This window comes from Sciurus vulgaris (assembly GCF_902686455.1).
Source record: "Sciurus vulgaris genome assembly, chromosome: 8".
NCBI classification, from domain to species: Eukaryota; Metazoa; Chordata; class Mammalia; order Rodentia; family Sciuridae; genus Sciurus; species Sciurus vulgaris.
In genome coordinates this window covers 106215377-106229410 of record NC_136468.1, presented here as the reverse complement: position 1 = coordinate 106229410, position 14034 = coordinate 106215377, and the positions used below count along the sequence as shown (strand labels likewise).

The 14034-nt window shown below is 37.6% G+C and overlaps 1 pseudogene across 1 annotated transcript; it reads right to left on the bottom strand.

Annotated features, from left to right (window-relative positions):
- Window positions 1-229: 229 nt before the first annotated feature.
- On the bottom strand, window positions 230-1438 carry LOC306667670 (large ribosomal subunit protein uL16-like; annotated as a pseudogene). Its single transcript has 2 exons — window positions 1348-1438; window positions 230-857 (listed from the first exon to the last, which is right to left on the bottom strand). The product of its transcript is annotated as a large ribosomal subunit protein uL16-like (transcript).
- Between the last annotated feature and the right edge of the window lie 12596 nt (window positions 1439-14034).

Genomic DNA, 14034 nt, shown 5'->3' with positions numbered 1-14034 from the left:
ATGAGAGATACCAGAGCAGGGAAAATAGAAAATTCTAGAGCTCAGAAAAACCTCCCTTGTTTTAGTCATTTTGGGGATTCAAATTTTTCCTTTAAGTGGATGGTGTTCAATGACAAGTTTGGGAGGAGTTCTGCTTTATGTTTGTTTTTGGATACAATACAGGATTCATTGGTGTGTGAGAGGGTAAGAAAGTGACAGCACAGTGGAAGCACTCATAAGTCCAGGGCTGTCACTTGTCCAGGGGACCACAATTGGAGATATATTTGACCCCATAGCCATCAGGAATGAGTGGCTTCTCAGTCACTATGTCTTCAAATTCATCAGCATTAAACTTGGTAAAGCCCCACTTTTTTAAATATGAGGATCTTCTGGCAACAGGGAACTTGAACTTGGCCTTGTGTAGGACCTCAGTCACATGTTCCTTATTCTGCAGCTTGGTGGGGATGGACATGATGACCTGACCAATGTGAACCCTTGGTCACCATACCCTGAGTATTCCCCAGAGGCACCCTGCATACCTGTCTGGAGCCTGTCAGCCCCAGCACAAATCATCTTGCTGTTACAGATGACATGGAAAAGATGGAGCTGCACTCAGATATGAAAGTTGTGTTTGCCTCAACTTTTTACCATGTACTCGTTAGCAGTCTCCAAGGCTTTAGAGGATAGCTACTCATATTCATCAAACACCATGTGGCCACAGAGTGGAAACTCATCCATGTTTGCCTTTTTCCTCCCAAGGATAGAGATGCGAATTTTGGCATCAGGGACACACTTGCAGAAAGGAGATCTTGGGTACAGATTGTTTTTACAACACCAGTAACACTAGGCAGGGCAGCAGCCCATGGTAACACCAGGATCTTCAGTGATGTGCCAAAGGAAAAGAGCTGCTTTATGTTTTATTAGCTCAGTCCAGCTGTGTGTTGAGAATCATTCATAGGGTAAGTCAGGGAGGAGCAGGGTCACCAAGTGCAAGATAATTTCAGGAAAGAAATGATGGTGCTGCATGGCCACGTGACTCCAGGGGGAGGTGGTGTACAAGTGCATCTGAATCATGCCATCTGGATCATCTATCTAGCATGAAAATGTGATTATGCTTTAATGACTCCAGGATAAAAGAGAATGTTCAAATGTCTTTGCTCTTCAAGACCTGCTCTTAATTTCCTTTTTCCATTCAAATTTGTCATCTCTTCTCAAAAACAAATCCTGAGGACAAGTCATGCCAACAGCGTTCAGAGGTCATTGTATGCTGCCTGCAGGTTTCTTTCTCAGTGGAAATGCCCTCTTCCCTTCCTGGTGAACTTGCGCTCACTTTTCAATCACCAAATCCTTTGCAAATCCTACTCTGACCTGGCCCAGGTGGACAGTCAATTGGAAGAACAGTCTCCCTTTGTGTTGGTGAAGCACTATGGTTAGACTCCTTGTCCTGAGAACAGCCCATGTCAGATTGTGGCTGCAATGTTTCAAACTCACCACTGTGATATGTCTCAACTAGGCCGAGAGGGGAAGAGAGGGAACTTGTTCCACACATCTGCTTTTCTGATACCTTCTCACATTTATGTGATACTTTGCACTATTACTTCTTCCACACAGTCCATCTCCTTGATCTTAGTTGACGATTCGTCCTAAACCATGTCCTTTGTTAGGAAAGATCAGTGGACAGTTGTGAGTCCTTCTGGGTCAGAAAATGACAATTGCCACTTTCAAATTTTCTCCAAGATACTCTGTTCTGCCTTGTGGCAATATCTACATCCTGGGGTTACTTTTGTGTAAGGTATATTTGATGTAATGTCCCTTGTGTATGTATTTTAGTAACTTAACTGTCAAGGTCCTGGAGAGGTATTTGGTGAAGTTTGCAAAGGCATTAAGAGACAGAGGCAAACCAAACCCCATGTAGTTGGACTCTAGAGCCTTGGGGAAGGTGTTGACCACCACGGCCCTTCTCTGTGCAGTAGATTGATTCATACAGGCCACATCTTCTCTCAAGCACCATGTCCTCTTTAGAACGTCAAAGTTGGAGGGAGCCTACAGAATAACTGATTCATTCCTTTGCTCTATGAAATTTCTTTTATTGTTGTCTCCAAACATGCAAAGGTCTATGGAGAAGGGGTGCCTCCCAGTGCATGAATCAGGGAGCATGGTTTTGCAGAAACCCCACAGAACCAAGCCAAAATATGTTTTCCCATGAAATTATTTCCCTTGATTTACCAGCAGAGAAAGAAAGAGTCTTCTTCCAAATAATGATACTGCCAAATAATGAATTTTAGAATTGAAAGTCAAATGGATTCTGACTCTTCAAATTGTTTCACCAGTGGCATATGACACACTTTAAAAATCTTTTATCATGAAATTGAGCTGGTTTTAATTAATGCCATCCTACTAGAATCCCCAGAAAAAGACTAACTTGGCCCCTTTTTCTTCACTGATGACCTGGTTCTTAGTGTCCCTTCACAATAGAAAGACTCTCAGGAGTTTGTTCATGTGTCCTGATGCTCACCATTCTCTCTGGAGCCCAGAGCCCTAGGTTTTCATCAGGATAAGCAAAGATTTTGATGTCACCCCACTTAGTTCTCCATTCTCAGTCTCTATTTTCTGATTGCTCATACCTCCCCTAACCCTTCTGACCTCTGGCTCCTCTTGAGATCCAGTGATACTGCCAATCTTGCTATTCTTGAACAGTTCAAGACTCTCTGGACTAGAACTTGGCTCTGATGAGGTGAAAAATCATTGCTTCACAGTGAGGTTCTTTACCCTTCTCTATTTTTCCTGCTCTAGCATCTCTCAAGGTTTCCAGTTTCATACCTAAGTATAGATAAGCTGGAGCAACCCTTCGGACTCTCTGTCTACCTTTCCACTACACTTACTTTATACTATTTATTTTCCTTCATATATTCGTGCTTCAACCAACTGACCTATTTGTCATTAGCCGAACAAACTCTTTGCACTATTGCTTCAGGGCTTCCCCTCCCTCTGTGAAACTATCATTCTCCCACCTTAGCTTCAAAGTCACCATGCAGGCCCATCTCCTCAATGAATCCACTTTGCTTTTCCATCAACTAGCCCAAACTAGATCTAGCCCGATTTTCAAAACTTCCCGTTCTGTGTACCTCTGTGGACTACCTCTTGCCATACTAAGGATGTTTTAGGGCAGTTATGAATGGGACTTGTATACACGTTTGTGACAATATGGTAAAAACACCATAATGATTCATACATGTTTTGGAGAAGGTACTTTGAGCTATACAAATGTCTTTTTCTTCTTTAAAATGACACCCACTAATTTTGCTATTGCTTACTGGATCTTGTCTGCAGAAAATGTCACTATGGTACCCTTCTGTTGATTTTGTACATCCCCCTTTTCCTCTACATTTGTTATTTGTAATTCTTCTCTATGGAAGATTTTCACTTCTCCTTATTTTTCATTACTATTTATTTTACCAGTAGGAATTTATGGATAATTATTGTATTCTTTCATATATAATCCAATACTTTCATCATTTTCTTTGTCACTGAAATTATTCCAGTTTTGGCCATTGGAACCCCTTCAGGCCTCTTCTGAGTTCTTTTGACGTGTTTCCATATTTTTTTTTCTCTCTCTCACCTTCTTTCCTTTCCTTCTTATTTTCCTTCCTATTTTCTTTTCTTCTCTTTCTTTGTCTATCTCATGATTTTCCATGAAATAAAAAAAAATAAGATAAATAAAGTTATATAAGTATTACTCCAGGAAATGAAAAACACAGGACAATTTGCAATGGTTCAACTTGTACTTTTGTTTTAACTTTATAATAGTGTGAAAGTGGTATGAATTCAGTAGAAACCATTCTTTTGATCCTTCAGGGGTCTAGTGATCTGTGGTCAGATCCTATCTCTTGATGCTGGGCAGCAGCAGTGATCCACAGTTCTGAGTCAGCTACACCATCACATGTGGAGAAAACTGATGCTCTACAGTGTACTACAGTGCTAAACTAGGGCAATAGGTAGATTAGGTGTACTAAATGCACTTTCAAATTATAATATTTTCAACTTAAAAGAAGTTTATCAGGACCTAACCTCATCTTAAGTGGAGGACCATCTGTAATGGAATTATAACCCACCCTGAAATTTTCTGCTTCTAGGTGATACGGGAAATCTACTGCAGGCCATCTTATCGAACAATTTGAAAACTAGATGAATTGCCAAATACGTGTGTTGTCTACATGTAGAATCATACCAATAGAGCAACAAAAGCTAGAGCGGGACATTTTTAGAGAGTCTCAGAGCATCTAGAAGTCTGGGTAGCATTTGCTGGTTTTGATAATAAGCCAAGGCTACAAGAACAAAGAGCTGCTATTGGGGGTGTGACACAAGACAGTTTCCTCTGAGGTATTTGCTAAACTCAGCAAGTTGAGAGCTAAAGAACTAAGCCAGAAAATCTGAAAAGCAGCATGGAAAGTGCTGTAGTCTGTCAGCATTTGGATGCTCGTGAGAAAAAGACCCCAGAGAAGAAGGGATATGAGCACAACTGTGAGGGCCGCCAATGTGGAGGAGGTGATGGAGTAAAGCCACGTGGAAACTTTCCCATCACTTTCTCCCAGGGACCACTTGCCCATCTCGGCAAGGCTGAAGACCAAATAGCTTTCGATTTGTATTTTTTCAAACTATGACTGGCATTCCTTACAAAATTAATAGCCATGAAAATAGATGGATGACCGGAAAAACCAAAAGAAGATAAAGACAAACCTATAGGCAATTATAGTTTAAAATAACTATGATGACTACGATGACTTGTTCAAGAAAACAGACCCAAAGTGAAATCTGTGGTTATTTAACTGGAATTTTTATTCTATGACATAGAATAAAATGCAAAATATAATGACTGAAATAAAGGACTAAATATATGAGATGAATAGAAGATTGCATAAAAACACAGAATTGATGTTATAGAAATAAGACTGATAGAAAATACACAAACAAATACGGAGATGGAAGGAAAATGTTTTTAATTAAATTACATAAGAGAGTAGAAGAGTTAGGGATTACACAGCCAAAAAGTGTCACATTTGTATAAATGATATCGCTCAAGAATACAGGGAAAATCTGATAATTTTTTTAGATAAATTTTAAATGGCTAGGAATTTCCCTGAAACACTGAATATACAGTTCAAAACTGCAGCAAGCCCAAGCAGGATAAAGAAAAAAGAAGACACACACCTAGTTACATAAAGTCCAACTGCTGAAAAGCAAAGTAAAAATGGTAAATCAGCCAGAGCAAAATGGACATGCCATATTCAAATTTACAAATAAAAAAAGTACTACTGACCTCTTAAAGCAAGAGGACAGGTAGCTATGTGGGTAAATATAAATGGAAACTCAACTATACCACATTAACAGTGACATTATAAAATATAAAGTGGCAATAGTCAAAAGTAACAGTCAACATAAAGCAAAAGTTGGGAATAGATAAAAGGCATCACAGGATTTTAAGATTCTAAGAGAATCTGAAAATGGCAAAGCAAGATGCTCATGACAGCAGAAGAATTTAAAAGATGGAAGAAAAACAACAGAATCAACCATCCAATTAAACTCAGAAGCTCTGTGTACAATCCCAAACAAAAATCCTAAAAGAATTTTTGAGGATATTGGTATGCTAATTCTAAAAATGTAAGTGGAAATGCAAAGGCAAAGTTTTCCAGAAAATGCTAAACTGAAACAAACTTTCAAGACTTGCAGTTCCAGAAACACCTGTTGAAATTCTGCACTAGTCATAACAGCTGGTATGAGAGCAAAGAAAGTCACAGAGACCAGAGGAATATCTGGTTTGTATTTCAATAAAAAGTTAAAAACCCACATGGAAGTAGAAAAGAGGAGAATCCAAACTGGAAAATCCAATTAATGAATCGTGATGACAGGCCTCAAAACCTCCAGCGGGCTCCAGGGATAAGACATTGGAATGAGGGTAAAGTTGATACAGAGTTGAAAGGAAAGAGTTAAGGGAAAACTGAGAGACCATAGGCAAATTCCATGGAAATAACCAACTCCTGCCCACGCTCTTGAGAACATTTAGTTAGACTGTAGAAACAAAGAAAATACTATGATCAAAGTAGGGAAAGTTTCTAATTTTAACCCAAAGGAATAGATAGACATCTGATCAGACTTAACCTTTTGTTCTGCAACATCTAAATAAAGCAACATCTAAAAATGTTCAAAAGTACAAGTGATGGACATTTATCTTTCAGGTATGGAGGTAAAGTAAACATATTTTCAGTCACAAAGGGTTCACAAAATAGTCATAATGTCTCAATCAATGACAGAATGCATAAAACACACTTGTCCCAAAAGATTATCACCTAGTATCCATCTCCTTCTGTAAAGCACACTATGATGTTTGCACCACAAATGCACCTAAAGAGGCAATTACCTGAATAGACCCTCTTGATTAGGTGATACTTGACTGTCTAGTTCCTGATGATCTGTATGAGTTTGTGCACATGTACATTTGTCTGCATGTATGTATAAATGTATATCTATTTATGAATAAATTTGACCTCATCAAATGAGAAGTAAATAAAAATCAGAAGTAAAAAAAATGAGAATACTAGGGAACAAAATGAGTTTATAACACAGTCACTTTAACTAGAAATGGCAAAATAAGCATCACTAGTTGTGGGAAGCCATCCTTGTTTAGCAGAATCAGACTAGGTTGAGCCATGTGACACAGAGGCCTGGCTTCTAGGAACTGCCGGAAAGTATATGGTGCTGCATGGAAGTAGTTCTCTGTCTCCTTATGGAATTTTCCCCCTAAGAGAATGGCTCCCCTAACTCCACCCTGTCCTGTCCATCACAGAAGAGGCTCCTCCCCGTCCTTGCCCCCTTGGAGTTGGGTGACTCCATGTTGTTGTTGTAAGAGGCCAGAGCTGCTATGGCCAGATGGTCATGCCCCCTCTCTCATTAAAAGAGTATTGGCTCTTGGGTGTTCATTGAGTAGATAAGTTTTTTGGGTAGATAGAAAAACCACCAACACCTTCCTCTGGCAGTTAACCTTTTTTCCTTCACACTGGACATGGCAGAGAGGACCCCCACAGATAGTTATTTCAGACCACCAAGGAAAAGGATTATGACAAGCCTAGGAAATGATGGGAGACTTACTTATTTTAATATCTCTCCAAATTGTCTTAGAATCATAATTATTCACTATTAATTGCCAGAACAAGGAATCACACATATAAAACATAAGCAAGTACAAAAAGAAATATTGTAAGAATATAATAAGATGCAAAACAAATTATTCTAATCTTATTGTCATTTTATTGGTGGTGGGGCTGGAGCCAAGAACAAACTAGCTGATTAGAAATATAATACACTTATGAGGCATTAATAACTCAGTAGACAACATAACAGATTTGACATTTCTATTCTGAGTAGCATTGAAAAACTAAACATACAGCTAAAAATCGGTATGAGTCTTTAAAATAACAGAACAATAAACAACCACCATTTTTTAAGGGCCATACTAAACTAGTATGAATGAATAAATAGACATGTTTGTAAATAGTAAGATCAATAATTCAAAAATGAAAATTCTTTTTTCTTTTTTTTTTTTTTGGGGGGGGGGGGTGAATTTTGTTAACTTACAGGGACCAGTAGTTAGAAGAGGGAGGTTACCTCTGTAACAAGCATGTGCTTTAAACCCAGAGGATGCAAGTTCAAGTCCCTTACCTGTCCTTTGTGAATTTGAGCAAGTTATTTTGACACTCTGTGTTGTCTTCTGGGTATACTAGTAAGCAATTGGAGAGAGCTACTCACCCCAAAATACTGATCAACATGCAAGTAAGACTTTCCTATCTAAGGAAAACAGACAAGTCATTGAGAGTCAAGTTTTTCAGTTTTCATTCAAACACACCGGTGTGTATATGATAAATCTGTGTCTTACCAACTACATCAATTCTATCTTGTTAATTTACTGGTCTAAAACTTAGTTTCCTGACCCACAACATTTTGGATATTGATATCGTTGTTTAGAGGTTTAAAGCTGATCATTGACAGAAAGTGCATTGTAAGCACTTAAAAATATATAATGATAATAGATATTTTACTTTATTTGAATTAACGAAATATTTAAATAAAGAAGTTGACTGTAACTCAAGAATGAATGGAAGAGAAGAAAAAAAATTATGAAGACCAGTGTTATGGTTTTGATCTGGAAATGTCCCTGAAAGTCTCAGGGTACAGAGATGAGTCTTTAAGCAAGGATTAGATCATGAAGGCTCTGACCTCATCCATTTGATGCATTAATCCACTGAGATAAATGTAATGCAGGAAGACTGGACCTAGTTGGGGGAAATAGGTCATTGGGGACATGTCTGAAAGGTTTATCTAATGTGGGACCCTTCCCTCCCTCCCTCCCTCCCTCTCTCTCTCTCTCTCTCTCTCTCTCTCTCTCTCTCTCTCTCTCTCTCTCTCTCTCTCTCTCTCTCTTTCTCTCTCTCTTCCCTCCCTCTCTTTCCCTCCCTCCCTCCTTCCTGGTTGCCATGAATCAAACAACATTACCCTATGTAAATTTATGATTACACAAATGGTGTGCCTTGACTCCATGTACAAATAGAGAAACAACATGTATCCCATTTGTTTACAATAAAAAAATCATGAAAATTATTTTCATATAAATGTACATGTTAAGATTTTTGGTTTCTTTGTTTTGCTTTTTTTTTTTAGTAAAATACTAAAGGGTCATTTAAGTAACTTATGAACTAATATATACTACTCTGTAAGATGGAAAGTAAAAGGGGAGGAACAAAGAAACAAATGGGAAAGAAGGGCCTTTATGGAGTATGTTGGTCAGATTTCTATTTATTAAAAAATGAAAAAAAATTATTTTGGCTTATAGTTTTGGAGGTGTCACTCTATGATCAATCAATGACTTGCTTAGGGCCTGTGGCAAGGGAGCACACCATGATGGGAGTGCCTGGTGGGAGCAAGACCCTTCATCTTATGTCCAGGAAGCAAGAGAGAGCAAGGAAGAGATTGGGGCCTGCCCTTTGAGGGCACACCCCTATGACCTACAGACCTCCCACTAGGACCTGCCTCTAAAAGTCCCCATCACCTCCAAATAGTGCCACCCTAGGGACTGAGTTTTTAACACACAAGCCTATCTTTCCTCCAAAGAGCCTCATTTTGCATATATCTTTATGAAAATTCTTTCTGGATTTTTGGACAATGTTTTATGTTCATTGATGAGAAAGAATTCACTCAGACACAGAGCCTGTATATTCACTTTTTTCTGAAGTTGTTTATTTATTCACTGAAGAGTTAATCTAACCTTCATTGCATTTGGAAGTTTGTTCTAATGCTTAGAGAATACCTGTCTGTCCTAGGCTAGGCCCATGGAAGACCATTTACTCAACAGCCTTATTTAAGATGAAGGATCAAAGTTTCAACATGTTTGTCAATAGGAGCAACTTTAAAGTGCAAATCACTTTCTCAGAGAATTTTGTTCATGTTTTTCCCTCTGTGGCTATTGAGCAATGCTGGTCTCTGAGTCTGGCAAACACACTGATCTAAGATCTGTATCTCATAGTTCCATGATACATTTGTCAATAATGGTTACTTCATGGTTTTGGGTGTGTTTTTTGTCTCCAAATGAGGGATGAAGGGAGAAGAGTCTGATGTGGTAACTGAATACCATGAGAGAATGAGAACTGGCCCCAGGCAGATGCAGGGAGTGGAGGAAAAGATGGGAAGCTGAGAGCAGAAGAGGGAAGGTGTCAAGGAGTTGTCAGCATTATCCATTTCCTATGGAGGGCCTGACACTATAGTGCACACTAAAGCACAGTTTCTTAAAAAGTTAAATAGACCTGGAATCTAAATTTTATCCTACCTCTGGGTCTACTCTGTTCTCTTTTCAGGGAAACAATAAATCTCAACATACACACACACACACACACACACACACACACACACACACACACAATGAAATGAAGACTTTGGAAAGCAAAACCAAAGATATACCACATTGCTTTACCCTTTGCTGTGTTAACTTTATAGCATTGTTTTCCACATGCACACCAGGGCTGTTAACATGGGTAAGGTTTTGATCAAACTCATGTGACTCCTTCCAATGCCAGTATCTTTCCTTCTCTCTTTTCAGGGTGATAGAGTGGCTGCAGCAATTTGTAGCAATGTGGAACACAAAATTTTTTGAGTTCTGCTAAGGTTCAGGAAATCACGATAGGATTACTATGAAGTTGAATTTGAGAAATTGTTGAAATGGTAGATCAGGAAACTCTGTGTGTGTGTGTGTGTGTGTGTGTGTGTGTGTGTGTGTGTACATGCATGCACACATGTATGAGAGAAAGTATATCAAAAATCGTTACCATGTTTAGATGACTCCAGAAAAGCTGCATGAAGCTCACAGGGACCACATGGCAGGTGACTAAAGATTTCCCTGCATACTAAAATCAAAGGCTTTGGTAAATACCTTACTCTAAAAACATTCCTGACACATCAAAAATCCAAGCAAAAAGGTGACAAATATGCACTTGAGAGATATTTAGGGTAGGACTTTTTCTACTTTAACTTATTGACACATTGGTGAATTTGCAATATTGAACCACTCCTGCATTCCTGATGTATGAATTATTTTCATGTCTTCTATGTGTTAATATTTGATTAAGGATTTTTATCTATATTCATGAATTACACTGGCTTATAATTTTCTTTTCTTTTTTAAATTGTTTTGGGTTTGGTGTACATTATCTTTGGTTTTCGTATCAGAGTATACTGGCTTCACAAAAGTATTTAGGACATTTCTTCCTCTTGTATTTTTCAGAAGAGATCATGTACAATGTTAATTCTTCTTTTAAAATTCTTTAAGAATTCTGTAGAATTGTCTAGTGAAATCATTTAGGCTTGGACCTTTTGTGGGGACAGGATGCAATTATTACATTATGAATTCAATTTCCTTAATAGTTGTAGGGCTATTCAAATTATTTCATACTACATGAATTATTATAGTTTTGAGAAATTGGTCTATTTCACTTAAATTGTGACATTTGTGTATGGAGCTGTTCATGGGGTTCCCTTATTACTGTTTTGATGGTTTACAGTGTCTGCTGTGATGTCCTCTATTTCATTCTGGGACTGATCATCTGTGTCTTCTTTTTTGTCCCCTGTCAATCTTGCTAAGTATTTTTTTTCTAATTATTGACATTTAAAAAGAACCAACAAATGAAGTTTCCTTCATTTTCTCTATTGATTTTCTGTTTTCAATTTCATTAATATTTGCTTTTATTTCCTCTCTTCTCCTTGCATTTGGTGGATTGAATCCTAACTTACTAAAACTTTTTACTCCCTGTCCCTGTAAACATATGCATTTAGTGTTGGGAATTTTCTCTTCAGTACTGCTTCAGTTGTAACCCACAACTATCAAAAAACCATATTTAGCTTTCTTCTACTCAATTAAATGCACTTTTAAAATATCCTTTTATACTTCTTTTTTGACTCATGGGTGATTTGGAAATATGGTACTAGTTTCCAATGGTTTGAAAAGATTCTATCTATTTGTTATTGATTTCTGTTTTGATTCTATTGTGTTCATAGCGCACACTGTATGATTTCAATTTTGTTGGGATTTCTCATTTGTTTGTTTGTTTTCCCAAAATTTGTTGGGCGAGTGGTGTTGACATCTTTGAGTATAATTATGGATGTATTCATTACTCTATGTATTTTGCAGATGTTTGGCATACACATATTTTAAATTATTTAGATCTCCTTGATGAATTGACCCTTTACCATTACATAGCATGTCCCTCTGTCTCTAATTTCTTTTTCCCTCTGAGGTCTACTTTGTATGATACTCACATGGATGCTCCGCTTTAAGTACTGTTTCAACGATATGCCTTTTCAATCCTTCAACATTTAATGCACACAGTACATAGTTGGTTCATGTTCTCTAACCTGCCAATCTATGACTTTACTTGAAATATTCAGGCCATTTGTTGTAGTGTGTGCAGTTATTGGAGTCAGACCTCAATTCTGCCATTGTCTCTTGTTTTCTCTTTGTTTTGTTTTCATTTTGTGAATTTCTTTTATCGTGCCTTACCAGAAGCACTTTTAAAGTTCCATTTGATTTATCCGCAGGGTTTTAGAGTATATCTCTTTGTCAGGCTATTTCCAATGTTGTTCCAAAAATTACCTGACATCAATGTCAAACTCAAAACAGCAACAACAAAAAAGTCGAACTCACCAATCCAGTGTGCAGGCAGGCCACCACTTTGCCAGATCCAAGGAGATGCAGAAATCTTACTTCCCTTCACTCTCTGCCCTCCCCTGTTTAGAACTGAATGTTTATAACATAGGTGTCTATTGTGTTTACCCACTTTTTTTTTTTTTTCTGTTTTCAAGGTGTTTTTTCCATCCCAATATTCCTCTTTTTTTTTTTTTTTTTTTGTCATAATTCTTCCTTTTGAAGAATGTCCTCTTGACTTTCCTTAATGACACATCTATCAACAAAACACTTTGTTTTCCTTCCCCGGGGGATGTTTGGCTTTCCCCTCTTTTCCTGAGGGTGTTGGGTTGGGGGACAGCTTTTTCTTTCCTTTTTTTTTTTTGTTTTCTCCTCTGTCCAGCACTTGGAAAACCCTTCCCCTCACTTTCCCTTCCCTCCAAGGTGTCTCATAGGAAATCTGTTGCCCCATAAATCATTTTTTCCCTGTATGTAAGTGGATTTCAAGATTTTTATTTGCCTTTAGTTTATAGAGGTTTATCTATGATGTGTCTTGGTGACAATTTATTTGGGCTTATTCTATTGTCCGTTTCTCAAATATTTGGCTTCTGTATTTTGCTGAATTTATGGAGTTTTCTGCCTTTATTTTTTCCAGTGTTTTTATGTCTCCTTTCTCGCTTCCTTTCAGCACTCTGATGACAGGGATAATAATAATAATACTATTAATATCATTAATCTTTGGTAATAGTCCCACAGACGCCTGACTTACGTTTTTTCAGTCTTTCTATTGTTCAGATTGAAAATTTTCTGTTGTTGTATTTTCAAGGTCAACAATTGTTTCATCTATACCCTCCTTTCTTCTGTTGAGCCCACCCATTGGAGTGGTTTTTTTTTTTTTTTTTTTTGGTTATTATATTTTTCAGTTTTAAAATTTCCACTTAGTTCTTCTGAACAACTTCAGTTTATTCACTGAAATTTTACATTTTTTTATACCTTGTTTGCAATTGCTTCTTGAAAGCATTTTTATGATCATTACTTCAAAATCTTTGTTAGGAAACTAACAACTGTTATTCGGTATTGGTATCTATTGACTGTTTTCATTCAAGTTATTTTCCTCGTCTTTTATGACAAGTCATTTTTATTCAAATCTGAATATTTTGAGTCTAATGTTCTGAGATTGTGGATTTTATTTGAACTTTCACCTTTAGTCAGCTTCATCTGTTACCAACCCAGGAGAAGGGAGGGAATACAATTCAACCCTAATCAATCCCTGACCCAACACTTTACCTAAGATTCTCATCTGCTTTGCTCAGTAATTTCCCCTAACCAGCACAGGCTTTCTTTTCTGAATGAATCCTAGTAAACTGAATTAACTTGTGACCTCCTCTTTCAAGGTTATCTGAGTAGAAATGTGGATGGGGTGTACCAAAGCAGACCCAGCCTGTAGTGTTCAATACAAATATATAGTTATTGCTTATCCATAGATGGCATTGAAAATATATGAATATTCTTAAATTAAAACCTTGCAGACTGGGGTTGTGGCCCAGTGGTGGAGCACTTGCCTAGCATGTGTGAGGCACTGGGTTTGATTCTCAGCGCCACATATATATAAATATTTAATTAAATGAAGGTCCAGCAACAACTAAAAAAGGTATTTTCAAAAAATACCTTGCCATTAATAAATTCCACTGTCAAGGACAATGTGGTAGATGCTGAATTGACATGTGTGGTCTTCGAAAGTGCAAAATTAGGGGGCATCATTTCTGAAGGGGTGCAAAGAGAAGACTGCTTAGATGAAATTGTTAAGGCATTATTCCCAAATTTCCAAATAAAACTCC